General features: G+C 34.9%; 1 protein-coding gene across 2 annotated transcripts in view; it reads left to right on the forward strand.

Moving 5' to 3' along the window:
- Positions 1-4,207: 4,207 nt before the first annotated feature.
- Positions 4,208-14,912, forward strand: part of LOC141461022 (uncharacterized) — a 45,789-nt gene continuing 35,084 nt past the window's right edge. Inside the window, exon 1 of one of the 2 annotated variants that reach the window (XM_074141629.1) lies at positions 4,208-4,481. The gene's annotated coding sequence lies outside the window, so the exon portion shown is untranslated. The remainder of the gene's footprint in view (positions 4,482-14,912) is intronic. The other variant, XM_074141628.1, reaches the window with a different exon arrangement.

The following is a 14,912-nucleotide window of genomic DNA, read 5'->3' on the forward strand; positions in this document are numbered from 1 at the left end:
ATTATGAGTAACTTTATCTCCTAGCATATTTATGCAACAAAAATATAAAAATATTCATAAATACGAAGTAAATAAGATCTGAAATATTTAATGTAAAAATTTAATTGAATGTTCTTCATATTTACTAAAAAATCAGACAATTAATGGTACTTTCTGTCTTATTAATAAATTATGTTGTTTTAACTATTTTAACTAAGTATTTTATTGTACATTAGTTAATGTGAAATGTAAAAAAAATAAAACTTTTGTGTGAGCAAATGTGGGTATTTTTTTGAAAAAGTATGTGAAGTATTTATCCTTCACTTGTATGATACCTCGTATAAAGGGCAGAAAAGAATCATAATTATGATAATTTTATGAACTACTTTTTTTTTTTAAAGGCCAACAAGGGCTTAGATATAAGAACCTCAAAATTTAATCAAATTGTAAATCGGGAAAGCATATTGCATTGTATCAAAAATATTGAAAAACACCTTCATGTTCTGTGGTTCCACATTTGGACTATTGTGGGCAGAGCGTGGTTGAGGATTTCTTCTGTCAAACAATTGTCAAGCAAAGTAGCACTATATATTTAGAATACAAGTAAAAAATGCTAGGCACTTGTTCACAATGGAAAGTATGAAGAGGTTATAAATCATAACAGAAGGTAGCAAAAAGCAGTGTTGCATTATAGTCTTTCACGGACTGATTAAAAACGAACAATAACTTTTATAGTATTCTTAACCATTTACAAGTTACATCTGGTTATGATTAATTCCGGAAAAAATAAAAATAAAAAAGTCGGCTTTAGCACACTTTTCTATAAAACATGACTTCACTGTCACTCTGAGTAATCAAATGAATGCGCTACATTTATTATGTGTTGCCAAGAATCATTTTGAAGATGCTACAAAGAAGTGTAAAAGGATTTCAATAATTAGGATAGTTCGAATTACTCATCCTTCCGTTTCTTACAACAAGCTACGATTAAAGAAGGCTAAATAGAACTGATCTGATCTTTATAATATTATCTGTTTGTCTTGTCAACTGTTTTAAATATTCTTCTGATATTCAACTATTAATAATAAATTTTAGTTGTAGATTTTCATATATTTATTTATTCATTCCTTTCCCTGATTTGTAAATATTGCTTAATATTTGTATTACTTTTATCTGTACAAAATATTTTGTAAATATTGGAGAGATGTTTATTTAAGGCGTTTGGTTATTCAGTACTATAGTAAATCCACACAAATGAATATGAATCAATAAAAAAAATGATCAAACTTGTTCATAAATTATTTAAAAAATATTTCTTTTTTTTCGATACTTAAAAGATTAAAAATGCGTGCTACGTGAGATAAAATTGCCGATTATATCTTATTAGCTTTAAATAAAAAGAAAATGGGCAAACAGTGGGTTCCATTGAGTTTCAAATTGCTGCTCTAGTAGGCAAGGATTCGACCAATTTTGAAGGTGGAAGTATCATCTATTGTCCTGCACTCACTGAAACAGTACGAAGTCCATCTTATGAAAGGATTAGCAAGGTTAATAGCTAATCAATCTCACTGCTCATAGAAGTCTAATAGACTTAATTGAGGAAAACTACCAAGAGTGTTGTTTTTTTTAAGATTAAGCAGGCATTAGAAGGTTTGCAAAACTTTTTATGGCTTATTATCCCAAAAGTACGATGATTATAGTACACTGTGATGGTGAGAGTACAGAATAATTCAAACATTCTGTATCCATTTTCTCATTAAAAAACATATATTTGTTATATTAATAAAACATCATTTTCAAGATAAAAATTAAAATCTAAAGATAAAGATTAATTTGTGGAATTATATTATCTTTGTATTTATGTGATGCTTATCAATTAAATTTAAAAATTATTTAGCAATTGGTTATCTAAAATTACTATTTCTTGTGAATGAATTAAAAAATAAAAAATGGTAAGGCCTTGGCATTATTAATCAGCACAAATTTAGTAAAGTTATTACTATTAAATTTATTGCGTAGGAGTAATAAAAATTTAGTATAATAAACATACTTTTTAATAAGCCTCTGATTTCAAGATTTACAAATTGTTCTTATATCTTTTTTTAAAAAAATTTGAGAACATAGTTTTTATAAGTATTGAGTCAATTTTTGGTCTTGTTGCATCATTTTATTTTATTGATCTTCCGTTTTTTTATTGGTGTTGCCATCGCTTGAACATACTAGATAAGAAAAATGACTCTTCAGCTTGTACTATTAATTATTGTCTTTACGAAGGTTGCCTTTATTTATTTGAAAACAGTATTCAAAAATATAAAAACAAAAATTTCAGCTGAATCCAGAGTTTTGAACTTAATTAGCAAATTAACAAATGAACTAACTACCAATGTTTCTTCAAAAGGAAAATATCAGATATGTTATTAAAGTGTTTGATTTTATTTACTTTAGCTATCACCTTGGTTTGCCCTTCAATCCCTTAAGAAAATGTTTCATTACCAATCTAGGATGTTTCTTTGATCTGGGGTTAGATAGATAGATAGATAGATAGATAGATAGATTAGATTAGAGCGGCCTCAAGGCCTACGCCATTGCGACCCCTTTGGATCTATTGTGGCTCCCCTCACTCTAAAGCTCACCTTCCAGACCTGTCCTTTTGATCTGGAGAGCGACTCTTGGGTAAAGCTCACAGGCCTTGGTTTTTCCTCTCCGAGAAGTAACATCCTTAGCCACACGAGCCCTTCGCACTGACACAACACGTGCAGTGCCGTTTCCTCCTCTTCCTGACAGAACGTACAGAGGCTATCATCTGCCTGGCCCATGCGATGCATGTGTTTTCTGAGCCTGCAGTGGCCGGTTAATAGACCTACAATCATCCTTATAGCCCCACGGCCTTGACGGATTATTGCTGCAGTCAGCCTCGGCGAATAGCCTTTAATGAACTCCTTCGCCTGTCTGTGCCCAGTGGTGGCAAGCGCTACCACTTCTGAGGCCTACTCTGCACCCATAAGTAATTGGCCGCCGTCTTAAGACACTTGGAGACCACAAAACAGGGCTTCGGGCTAACGAAGTGTCCCGCAGAGCCTTCCCGGGCCAATATATCTTCCACTTCGTTTCCCTTATGTCCTGAATGACCAGGTACCCAAATCAGAAAGACCTTATTTAGTTCACTAATTTCCTTCAGGGCACCTAGACAGTCCCAAACCAGCCTTGAGTTGACCTGGTAGGAACCAATAGCTCGTAGAGCAGCCTGACTATCCGAGAAAATCACGACCTTAGAATCAATAATTCCTCGCCCATTAATCTCGGTTGCGCAGAACCTAATTGCAGCTAGCTCAGCCTGAAAAACCGTAGCTAGTTTTCCTAGGCTAACCGAAAAGCTACATTTCGGCTTCACCCCGTACACTCCCGTTCACACACCCTCCTCCTTCTTGGAGCCATCTGTATACCTTGGATCTGGGGTGGATGTAGTAAAAGGCAAATTTTAGTAAGAATTTTCTGCCTAAAAAAATTGGTTTTGGATGTTCAGCAATATTCAACCATCTGGCGATTAAAACGTTTTATTTAATACCGCACCAGAAAACTGTTATCTAAAATCCAAACAAAATAAGCATACTAAGTGGTGTTAAATTAACAGAATAAGGAAAACCGGCCGACATAAAGCTAGTTGTAGATTAGGTACTTTGGTAAGTGTATAAGCAAGATTGTAAATTCATCTAAAACTATTTCTTCGAATTGAACGCACAGTCATTTTGAGAAGCAATTATTAGAAGCCGCCATTGAAACTGAAAACATGTGGGATAAAGGAAATATACCTAGACGCACAAATCATCAGTTGTTTAGGGTAATCATTATATAATGGTAATTTCCATACAGGAAAACCTAGCTGACGCTATTCTTAAATTAAATATGTTGTACGAATAAAACTGGTTTGATTTAAATTAATGAGAAGATGCGCAACTTTTTTCCCTCTTACAATGGAAAATTTCCCCATTTATAAATTATTTAATAATAGTTCATAAATAAGGGAATATGAGGTAATTTTCTGTCATCGGGGTAACAAGGTCAACCACTTTCATGGACAGTTCTATTCTCTTATTGTTAACAAAGTAAAGTTCACTAACTTCTCATTTAAAAAAAAAAATAAGAAACTGCAAATAAATAGTTGATATTTGTACTCTTTTAATGAAAGTCTAAACTCTGAAACTAAGAACACCAACAGCAACACTGGCATAATACAGCATAGCCTACGCGTAACGGTGCTCTTGTTTACATCCTGGAGTGGTAGGGATTCCAACGGTCAGTCTCCGTCCAGAAGTGTACACGATAATATGCTTTTATACCACAACGTTTCACTATAAACTTATTTCCATTGTGCTATTGTTTCTAGTAAGTTAGTTTGCTCGTAAAAAAATTTCAATTGATTATAAGTTAGCACCAATCAGTGTACAGTGTTTGTGTTATATTAACAATTAACAACCAAAACTGAAAGCTTTGTGCTTTTAAAAGTAAGACATCTTTTATTTAATTTGATTTCTTTAACAAGTACAGCATTGAAGAGTCTATATGTTCAATTTTCTGCGTAACTTTTGCCTGTTTATTAAATAAAACAATACTTTCACAAATTAGCATAAAATTTGTTGCAATAAGTAGATCATATAGAGAACCAATATTTAAAACCCAAACAATTACGAAATGGGCCTCAGTTTTGTACAGTAATCTTCTTAGAAAATCTTCCATATTTCAATTAGCAAGTTTTTTAGCTCAGATTGTCCAGTTCATTATGAGCAACAATAACTTATTTAGAGAAATATCAAAAATCTTTTGCAGAATATGAATAATTTTCACATAATCCAATATAAGTTTGGTCCATAGTTAAATATTTATTTTAATAAAAATTCTAAAGTGCACAAATTGTCTTTAAAGACAAATCTTTAAAATGATGAAGTTTTCGTTACTTTTAAGATTATAGAAACCAAATTTGCAAAGTTCCCAAAATTGTCACTATTGAGTGAAACCAGGATATCCTAGCTTTCTTAAAAAAATCACTGAGAGATAAATTCATTTTAAAAACAAAAAGAAACTCTATGTATGAACAGATTCCATTTTAAGTTTCAAAGAAACCCTTTGAATATTCTCAGCACAAGAAGTGCACTTTTGATTGACCTATTTTTTTTTTTCCTTATTTGCAATTCGATGCTACATTTGATTATACTGAATATTAGTTGAAGTGGATGATAAAATATTTTAAAATATATAATAAATAATTTTGATAACAGATTGCAGAGAAATGCTCCTTTTGTCACAGGAATTTTCAAGTACTCTGTATATTATGGAAGCTTTACAACTATAAAGTAATAATTTTTTTTAAATCAGTTTCGTGAAAACTAGAAAATCATGAAATACTGAAATTAATTCATTAAAGTAACCTGAATACTCCTATTTCTGGAACTTTACGAAACTGTCTTACTGGTTCCGGTTACTGAATATCCCCACGGAATTTGTAATAATAATTTTTGTTTGAAAATAAATTTTATGGAATTTGTTAAAATCTCAATTTAGTCCGAATTTTATTTGAATGTTTAATATTGCCTGTGCTTTTTTTACCTAATTTTTATTTGATTATTTGAGAATTTATCGTATTAAAATTAAAACGGAATTAACCTTTTAAATATTATGTTAATATTATATTAATTAAAAACCATCTTAATTATCTGTGAATGAAATCAATGGAATCATATTTCTTAGTTAATTCCGTTGACCTTTCAAACATTGTTTACATTAACCAAGCCTGTAAAGGAAGTTTCAAAATAACAGTTGTTAATTATTTCCAATCATATTTTACATATTTAATATTTAAAAACGGAAATTAAATTAATAAATTATTCGAGGACATTACATCTTGACTGAGTTGGTGCAGCATTAAATTCACTTTTCTTTTACTTGAATACTCTCATTTAAACAAATTTAAGTTTGTTACTTAGTTATCCACTATACTTATAACATGTATTTATGCAATTAGATTAAAGAAAGAAAGGTAACCTTATAAAATAAACTGTATACTCTCCTGGCAAAGTAGAAAAAGATTGATATTTGACATTTTATTGCTACGTGGGAAGTTAATTATTGCCAATAATAAATGGATTTTAAGCAAATCAAGTTGTGATATTCTAGTGTCCATTCCAAATTGTCCATTTTTTTTCTTCTTCTTTTTTTATATAACGTTTTATGTTTTATATAATTCTGTTTGCTAATTTTGGTAAATTTAGAATCTATTCCGGTTCAAAACGCCCTTAATCTTCTAAATGCTAGAACTTCTTAAATATTGATTATTACTAAAGAGAGAAGCAAAACTTTTAGTCCCCAGTAAACCCTTTATAATTTTTGCAACATTGAGAGTTTAAACCATTGTAACCAACCTATTTTCAATCGAATGAATTTGTGCTTTGTTTTATTAAGTAAACGTTTTTGGTAATATAATATGACGTGATTAGAAATAAGATATTTTAGAAATAATTAAAACATCTCAACGTTGGGTATTTTTTTACATAATATTAATTTAAACATCTCACTTTGGGTATTTTTTTTTAGCGTCAAATTAAGGAATGAATAAAGAAAGGTTGTTGACCGAAAACTTAATGCCTCAAGGATAGTCAGTTGTTCGAAAGTGCAGTCATTTATTTCAGCTTATTGACAAATTTTTTTCATATCACCTAAAAACAAATAGACTAAGGCCGTAAAAGTCTAATTTCTTTTATTTTGCCTTTCCTTTGAAGGGTCAGCCCTCTCCCCTTTTAGCCTTGAGAGCCCTATAAGTAGGCATTAAGGCTTGATAAAGTTAGCACTCGGCCTAGTCCGGGTTATAGCCAGCGTCAGTTGTCAAGCAAGATTTGCTTGACCGGCAGTGGTGAGTATTTACTTATAAATCGATTCCTGGCTAGGGTGTAGGTTGGAGGTTTCCCTTAGAACAGCTACTGCGTCCAAGAAGCCTCCACATTTACTCAAATTTAGGTCAGACATCCCAAACTGAAACGTAGTTCTAAAAACTAGTCTGATATTTCTTCCTGTTTTTTCCACCAGAGTCCCTCTTCATAGTGGATGGTTCCAATAACTGAGCGGCAGGGCATACCAGTTATTATGATATCAATGAATTGGCCTGAGAATGTTCTAGTAAATCTCTCATGAGACTGGAAAACGTTTGTTGTGTGCGCCAGGTTTGTGGTGAAATTAGTTATTTATGGCCACAGCGAATTTGCAGGCGGAGCATAACGTCCAACCACCTAATTAGGTGTCGTGGACGGAGGGAGGAAGCTCATACTTTACTATAAACAATTTTTTCGCACAAATAAAAAGTAGTCGTACGCGGGATTCGAACCGGTGATCTCCTACACACAGAGCCACGCTCTTGACCACTAGACCAACACTCACCTCATAGATGCCTAGTGGCGTGAACGGACCTTGGGCAAAGTTAATAGTGGGATCTGGTTAGTCAGAACCGAGGGATCTAATGAGCCTTAGTGGGTCTGTTAATTGGACGGGGGGGCTAGCTCAAAGAGTCTGATCGATGATAGTCATTGCAGATTTTGCTTGACTGTGGAAAAGACAACCGTTCCATGTGACAGGTACTACTCTGGACTGGGCGTTCAAACGGCGGCGTTGAGCTCTGCGAAGACGTCTCTCAAATCTGTGCATTTAATGGCTATCGCGTACTTTTAATAATTAATCATACAAAAATATATTTTCCAAAGTTTGCTTATTTGTTTTTATGAGGCTAAAATAAGTTGAGCGATTACAAATAAAGATGTTTTTCCTTTTGATTCTGAGAAGATTTTTAAAAAAAGTAAACAGTTCTAAGTAATAAGATGTCAATGAAACCTGCTTGTTCGACCTGCTTCTGATTCCAACCGGAATTCAAAATTGAACTCTCTAATTTTTTCGTATGAGTCAGAATGTGAAACACATATATGTTTCAGACAAAAAAAGTCCCCAGTTAACAAATCAACCTCTTAAAATCTTTTTCTTAAAGCGAGATGCAAAACGTGCTGGTATTTCCGATAAAATTCAAAATCGCAAATCTTTAGATCACATTAAGGTTGCTTAGAAGAAGAAGCTGGTAAAACTACATATTTTATGCTAATGAAGTATATTTTATGCACAATTTTTAAAGAAATAATTCTATCTACTTAAGTTGGGCTATAATCCAATAAATTATACAGATTTATGCGCATTCTATAGGTATAATCTAAGAAACAAGAGTCCGCTAAGTAATCGATAAATTATTTGAATTATCGTTTAACTTCTACAAATCATTCTTTCACGGAAAGATACAAACATTAACAAAAACAAAAACAATGGATTAATTCGGAATATCTTATTGTTGAATGAATGTTGATTTCACATAATTTAACTTCCTATTTCTTGGTCATTATTTCACTGAATTAAATATCTTAACGCCTCATTCATTCTTAGAAATTCAAACAATAAATATAAATAAAAACTGTTGCTAAAAACAACTTTACTTTTTTAAAAAAAAAGAACCTGGTCTGAGAATTGACGTCATTAGAACAGATGAGATCGTTTTCTCGAAGGCCAGCCTATTTCATTTCAAGGTACCATAACTTTATTTTTTTTTTTAATTTTTATTTTCTATTTTATCTTTTAAATGTAGTTAATCAGATCATTCTAGATCAATTAAATCTAATTGAACATGTGGACTAGCTATTAGTTTTGAGAAATAATTTAAATGAATTATTTAAATGAAAAAACAGCTATTAAATTAAATTGTTATTCAGAAAAATTGTAAGTTATTGCTTCTTCGGCAATATTTTAAATTAAAAAATTACAGTACCTTGAATTAAAAATTTTTACTGTCTAAATAACCAGACATTGTTCCCTAAATGTTTCAATAAAATGGAATGTCTATAGTCGCTTGTGGCAGTATTGGATAGATAGATTAAACTAGGGCGGCCTCAAGACCTACGCCACTGCGACCCCTTTGGATCTATTGTGGCTCCCCTCACTCTAAAGCTCACCCTCCAGACCTGTCCTTTTAATCAGACTCTTAATTCTGGAGAGCGACTCTTGGGTAAAGCTCACAGGCCTTGGTTTTTACTCCCCGAGAAGTAACATCCTTGGCCAGACAAGCCCCTTACACTGACACAAGTGCAGTGCCATTTCCTCCTCTTCCTGACAGAACCTACAGAGGCTATCATCTGCCAGGCCCATGTGGTGCAAGTGTTTCCTGAGCCTGTAGTGGCCAGTTAAAGTAAAGTAATCGCCTATTTTTTCAGGCGGGGCTTAACGTCCAACTACCAATTACATGTCGTGGATGGAGGCGATTAGCAAACATACTTTACTGTAAATTTCTTTTATTAACCATTAAAGGCCTAAGACTGGGAATCGAACCCAGTACCACAATACATATTCACAGCTTCGCAGGTCTCGCCTCTATCCGCTCGGCTACCGTGGCGCCCAAGTGGCCAATTAATAGGTCTACGGATTAATCCTTATAGCCCCACGGCCTTGACGGATTAATTCTGCAGTCAGCCTCGGCGAATGAACTCCTTCGCCTGTCTCTGCCCAGTGGTGGCAAGCCACCACTTCTGAGACCTCCTCTGCACCCATAAGTTAATGGCTGCAGCCTTCACACACTTCGGAACCCCAAAACACAGGGCTCCAGGCCAACGAAGTGTCCCGCAGAGCCTTCCTGGGCCAATAAATCTGCCGCTTCGTTTCCCTTATATCCTGAATGACCAGGTGGCCAAACCAGAAAGACCTTATTTTGGTCACTAATTTCCTTCAGGGAATGTCTGGGTAGACATTCCCAAACCTGCCTTGAGTTGACCTGGTAGGAACTAATAGCTCGTAGAGCAGCCTGACTATTCGAGAAAATTACGACCTTAGAATTAATAATTCCTCGCCCAGTAATCTCGGTAGCACAGAACCGAATAGCAGCTAGCTCAGCCTGGCAGTATTGGATTGGTAGACCCAACTTCGGAGTGCATTATACAAATACAGCTGCATTGGCATTGAAGTAACTCACTTAAGACTATATCTTTCTGAAGACCTCAGTGAGTGAACTTTCTCTAAGGCTTATGTGCCTAAGTTTATTATACCCGTTCTGGGAGGAAGGATTTCTCTGTTGACTTACTAACTGCTGGCAGCTAATGAGGCGTAAGGCCAATGTAGATCTTCCCAGATGCAAGGGCTTTACAGAGTCTTTCTTCTTATTCCAGTACACATACATAATAAGATAATGCAATAAATATGTTTATTGCTGTTGTTTATTTAAGGCTGTATAATATGTTACATGCGATGTTTTGCAAAACAATTAATTTGTACATATTGTAAAGTTTTTCCAAAAAAAAAAAACTTTACTTACACAACTAATGCCTGCCACTAGTTATTAAATATGTGGGTTTGATTAAATAATAAAACTCGCTAAAGTTGTAAGTAATAACCTGATTTATTAACACGTTAACATTACTCACATTAACATTTACAAGCAACTAACGCTATTCATTACAGTCACCATTTACAACAGTCACAACAGTTTACTGTTACTTACTCACTTCGTAACGCCACAAAACTGTTCCCCGACTGACCACTGGTCCGCACTGCACCGAATTGCACTAGTCTCAGCTACACTAACACAGCTCTACTCATCAACTGACTAATTGCCCAACTAGCTACCACTGAAGCACTCCGCAACACTGACTCTCCAAGACTAACTCATAAACTTGACTAATAACTATAAACTCTAATAACTCCTTAAAACTCGCTTGAAACTTGATTAACACTCAATTGAAAACTAGATTGAAAAACTGACTTCTCCAGCTGTGTCGGCCTCCTTTTAACTGCGTGCCTCCCTCCAACTGGGACTGCCCTCCTCCAACTCTCTGAGCATAAGTTTCCACGCCCTCCTGACGTTCATTGGCTGGAGAAAACATACTGCCACCACCTCAGCTGTGGGCCGCCTCCTCCCATTCTCTGTCTCTCTCCAACTCCGTCTGTCTCACTCTCACCTGTCAATCACTGGCTGGGAAACACATATGCCACCACCCCAACTGCGGCCTTTCTCTTAGCTGGCTTTTACACAGGTCACTAACTCCTTGAACAATCTAGCCCTTTTCTTTCTAGTTAAAGTAAAGACCGGCCCTTTTGTCTACACAGTGGTGGCCTGTTACCGGCTTTAGTCGCTTAACCCCTAGAACAATCTAGGCCTTTCTTTTCTGCCACAAGTAGATACCGCCTCTTTTGTTTATGCAGTGGCGGCCTGTTACTGACTTTGGTCGTTCAACCTCTAGAACAATCCAGGCCTTTCTTCTCCGCCCAGGTCAACTTCGTTACAATATGATAGATGTTCTGCAGATTACCTACTATTTACAAAACTAAAATGAATCTATTTTGCGCATATTAATTCATTTAGGTAATTTGTAGCTTTTGGCCCCAGTCTACACAACTTTGTTTGAGTTAAGGTTTGAAATTCGTTCTTGATATTGAAATGTATCGCAAAGAAGTGTACTTGCCAGAAAAAAAATCTATTGTACAATTTAAAAAAAAATCTGCTTACCTTCGACTATTTTATTATTTATTGATAGAATGAAAAATATTTTTTAAAATTTTATTTTGACATTCAGTCACCGTTGATTTGTAAAGTTTTGCCAATCCAAACATTATGTTGCTAATGTGTGAATGAAAGATCTTTTGTTAATTTAAGTTCCTAAGATAGTCTCATAGACAGGATATTGCACGGAAGTAGAAGATGAAGACGCCAGTTTTGGCCGTTTCTAAGCTAGATTATGATAAATGATATGACCAAAGAAGATGAATTGGAAATGAAGTTGAGGAGTATACGAGGGTCTTTGATAAGTCCGTGCAAAGTAAGAGAGATAGCACCACTGGCGCGTATCGAGGTTATGTTTACTTAGTAGCATCTCTTGGAAGAACACACACCAAGTTTCAGCCAGATCGGTCTATTTCTTTGTGTTTGGCATTCGTTTGAATCGAGGAAGTCGAGTGATTTTCAAAAAATGGACGAAAAAGAATTTCGTGTGTTGATTAAACACTACTTTATGAAAGGCAAAACGCCTCAGGAGACTAAAGAGAAGCTTGATAAACATTATGGTGACTCTGCACCTTCGATTAGAATAGTTTATAAGTGGTTTCAAAATTTTCGGAGTGGCCATATGGGCACAAGTGATGCTGAACGTTCTGGACGGCCTGTTGAGGTTACTACTCCAGAAATCATTGATAAAATCCATGATATGGTGATGGATGACAGAAGAGTGAAGGTGCGTGAGATTGCTAGTGCTGTGGGCATCTCGAATGAACGGGTACATAATATTTTGCATCAACATTTGGACATGACAAAGCTATCCGCAAGATGGGTGCCTCGATTGCTCACGCTTGACCAAAAACGAAATCGTGTAAGGACGGTTTGCTGCTGTTCCAGAAGAATGCGCAGGACTTTAAGCGTCGTTTCGTCTGTGGATGAAACATGGATACATCACTACACTCCTGAGACCAAAGAACAATCTAAACAATGGGTTACCAAGGGGAAATCTGCGCCAAAAAAGGCGAAGGCCGTTCCTTCGGCCGGAAAGATTATGGCGACTGTCTTTTGGGATTCGCAAGGAAGATGGGCGTCAGTTTATATGCGCAAGAGGCAGTCGACATGCAGGATCATATTATGGATTTACAGAAATCTCTGGACCACTAACTTTACTTAAGAATGCAGGTCGTTTAAGCGCGCTGAAATAATGATAAGAAAAGATCATCTCCAATCATTTTTCCATACCCTGGCTCTGGCCACTCGAACTGGTACGGGACTTCTACCGCACAGTGCGGCCAACAAAGCATACTAAACTAAAGTAGTCCTAGCATTGGTGAGTGTCAACTCAGGTCAGAGGCTGTCGAAAAATTCTTAGTAATCCCAACAAATTCCAGAAACTACTCAGACAATAACAATAATTTAGGCTACTTGACGACCGACAGCCGACTGAATTAACAATCCACAAGAAAAATTTCTGTTTACAACTTATCCTTTTCCTTTTCTGGTTTAAGTAGAATAACATTCTTAGGTCTAATGAGACAGGATGAAAGAAATGGTTCCAAATGAATGGTTATAAAACAAATCCACTGATGGCAAAGACTGATTGGGAAATCCCCAATGAATCTAACTTAATCTTCGATTCAATTTTTAGGTTAGAGAATTATGTTTAGAATGCAAAAACCAGATGGATTTATTTTTCTACCCAGAATTGAGTTTAATTTCCTAAATAATGCATATAGTTTATATTACAATTATACATTTTTTAGATAATATTATTTAAGTAAGATTGTTTATATTTATTTTAAAAATAATAATGGCCTTCATCAATAATAATTAATGAAATTCAAAGTAATTATCTTATAAATAGTCACTTTCATTGCAAAAAAAAAGTTTTATAATTCAAAGACCTTGATAAATACATACATATCGTCTCATTTCTATATTTATAACTTTATTTGTAGCCGAACCTATCAATAATTTCAGGTAATTTACAATTCAATATGACTAAGTAACTGTTCGGTAGTTTATTGAGTCATCTTCATTAAGGAATAAAAAACCGGATGTATTTTATCTGCCCTTTTAATTCAAAATCTTTAGAAAGAAAAAGGCAATTTGTGTTATACTAATGACCATCACCGTTGTTAACATTATCTCAATTTTATTGTATTGATATTTTATTTATTCATATCTAATTAAATACCTGTGGAATTCTCTCTTGTGCTCATATTGCTTAGTTTATACCCATAATATTGTTATTGTTGTTGCTGTTTTGATTGTAAGTTAGTCAAGTGTGTAGGTTGGTTGATAGAAGACATCCAGTACGCCATTGTGATATTTATCTCCTATTTTGTACCCTACATATGTAACCTTAATATAACCTATCCATAACTACTAAGCTCCATTATTATGATTTCACGATGTGTGACTAACATCAAAACACAAATCCCTAGTTCGCAAGAACTGATGGACAAGGCTGTTGATGTCCGAAGATGCTGCGATTGAACTTAGCTCTATTATTCAAATTCTTTAGTAAGGAATTATTATACTATTGTTAGATTTTTGAATTGGTATTTCGGTAGTAGAATAGCTTCATCTTTTAATTTCTTGATATACTGGATATCTTATCTTCCCCAGTTATTTTTAAAAAAGTTTGTTTACTTCAAATAGCTTCTTCATAATGATGGGAGTGGCCTCTCTCACTCTAGATTTGGTTAAATTTAGTCTATATATAGTCTATAAAAGTCTGTGCGAATTCTTTGAGGCCTAAAGAGACCTAAAAGTGGTTTCCCTTATACACAGATTGTAAGGGCGAGATGAGCTCCAGTTTGCTTGTTAGGTTTCGATAATAATCCTGTAGATTCACTCATAACTTCCTTCTTGTGTGCTACGTGATAGTGTTATTCTGAAGATACGAGGTCTGTAAATTAAGTGATGAGACTGATTTTTTTATTCAAAAAGAATTACAATTCTATATTGTCACCTTCAAAATAACTTCCTTCTGAAGCCACGCAGCGCTGGAGACGTTTCTTCCACTCCTCATAGCAGTGCTCGAACTCCGATACTGGAATAGCCTTCAGCTGGTCGGTTACAGCCCTTTTAATTTTTTTTCTACTGTCCCAAAATGAGTTCCCTTGAGGTGATTTTTCACTCGTGTCATTACTGGTGACGAGTCTTGGGTGTTTGAGTACGACCCAGAAACCAAGCACCAGGGCATGGAGTGGCGCACATTTCAACCTCTCCAAGGCCCCAAAAAAGCAAGGATGGCAAAGTCGAAGATCAAATGCATGCTGATTTCTTTTTTCGATATCCACGAAATCGTCCACAAAGAGTTTCTTACCTCAAGGTCAAACGGTCAATCGAACACTTTTACCGAGAGAGGTTCTTG

The sequence above is a fragment of the Rhodnius prolixus genome, unplaced genomic scaffold (assembly GCF_049639745.1).
Source record: "Rhodnius prolixus isolate KJV_2025 unplaced genomic scaffold, Rpr scaffold_6, whole genome shotgun sequence".
In the NCBI taxonomy this organism is placed as follows: domain Eukaryota; kingdom Metazoa; phylum Arthropoda; class Insecta; order Hemiptera; family Reduviidae; genus Rhodnius; species Rhodnius prolixus.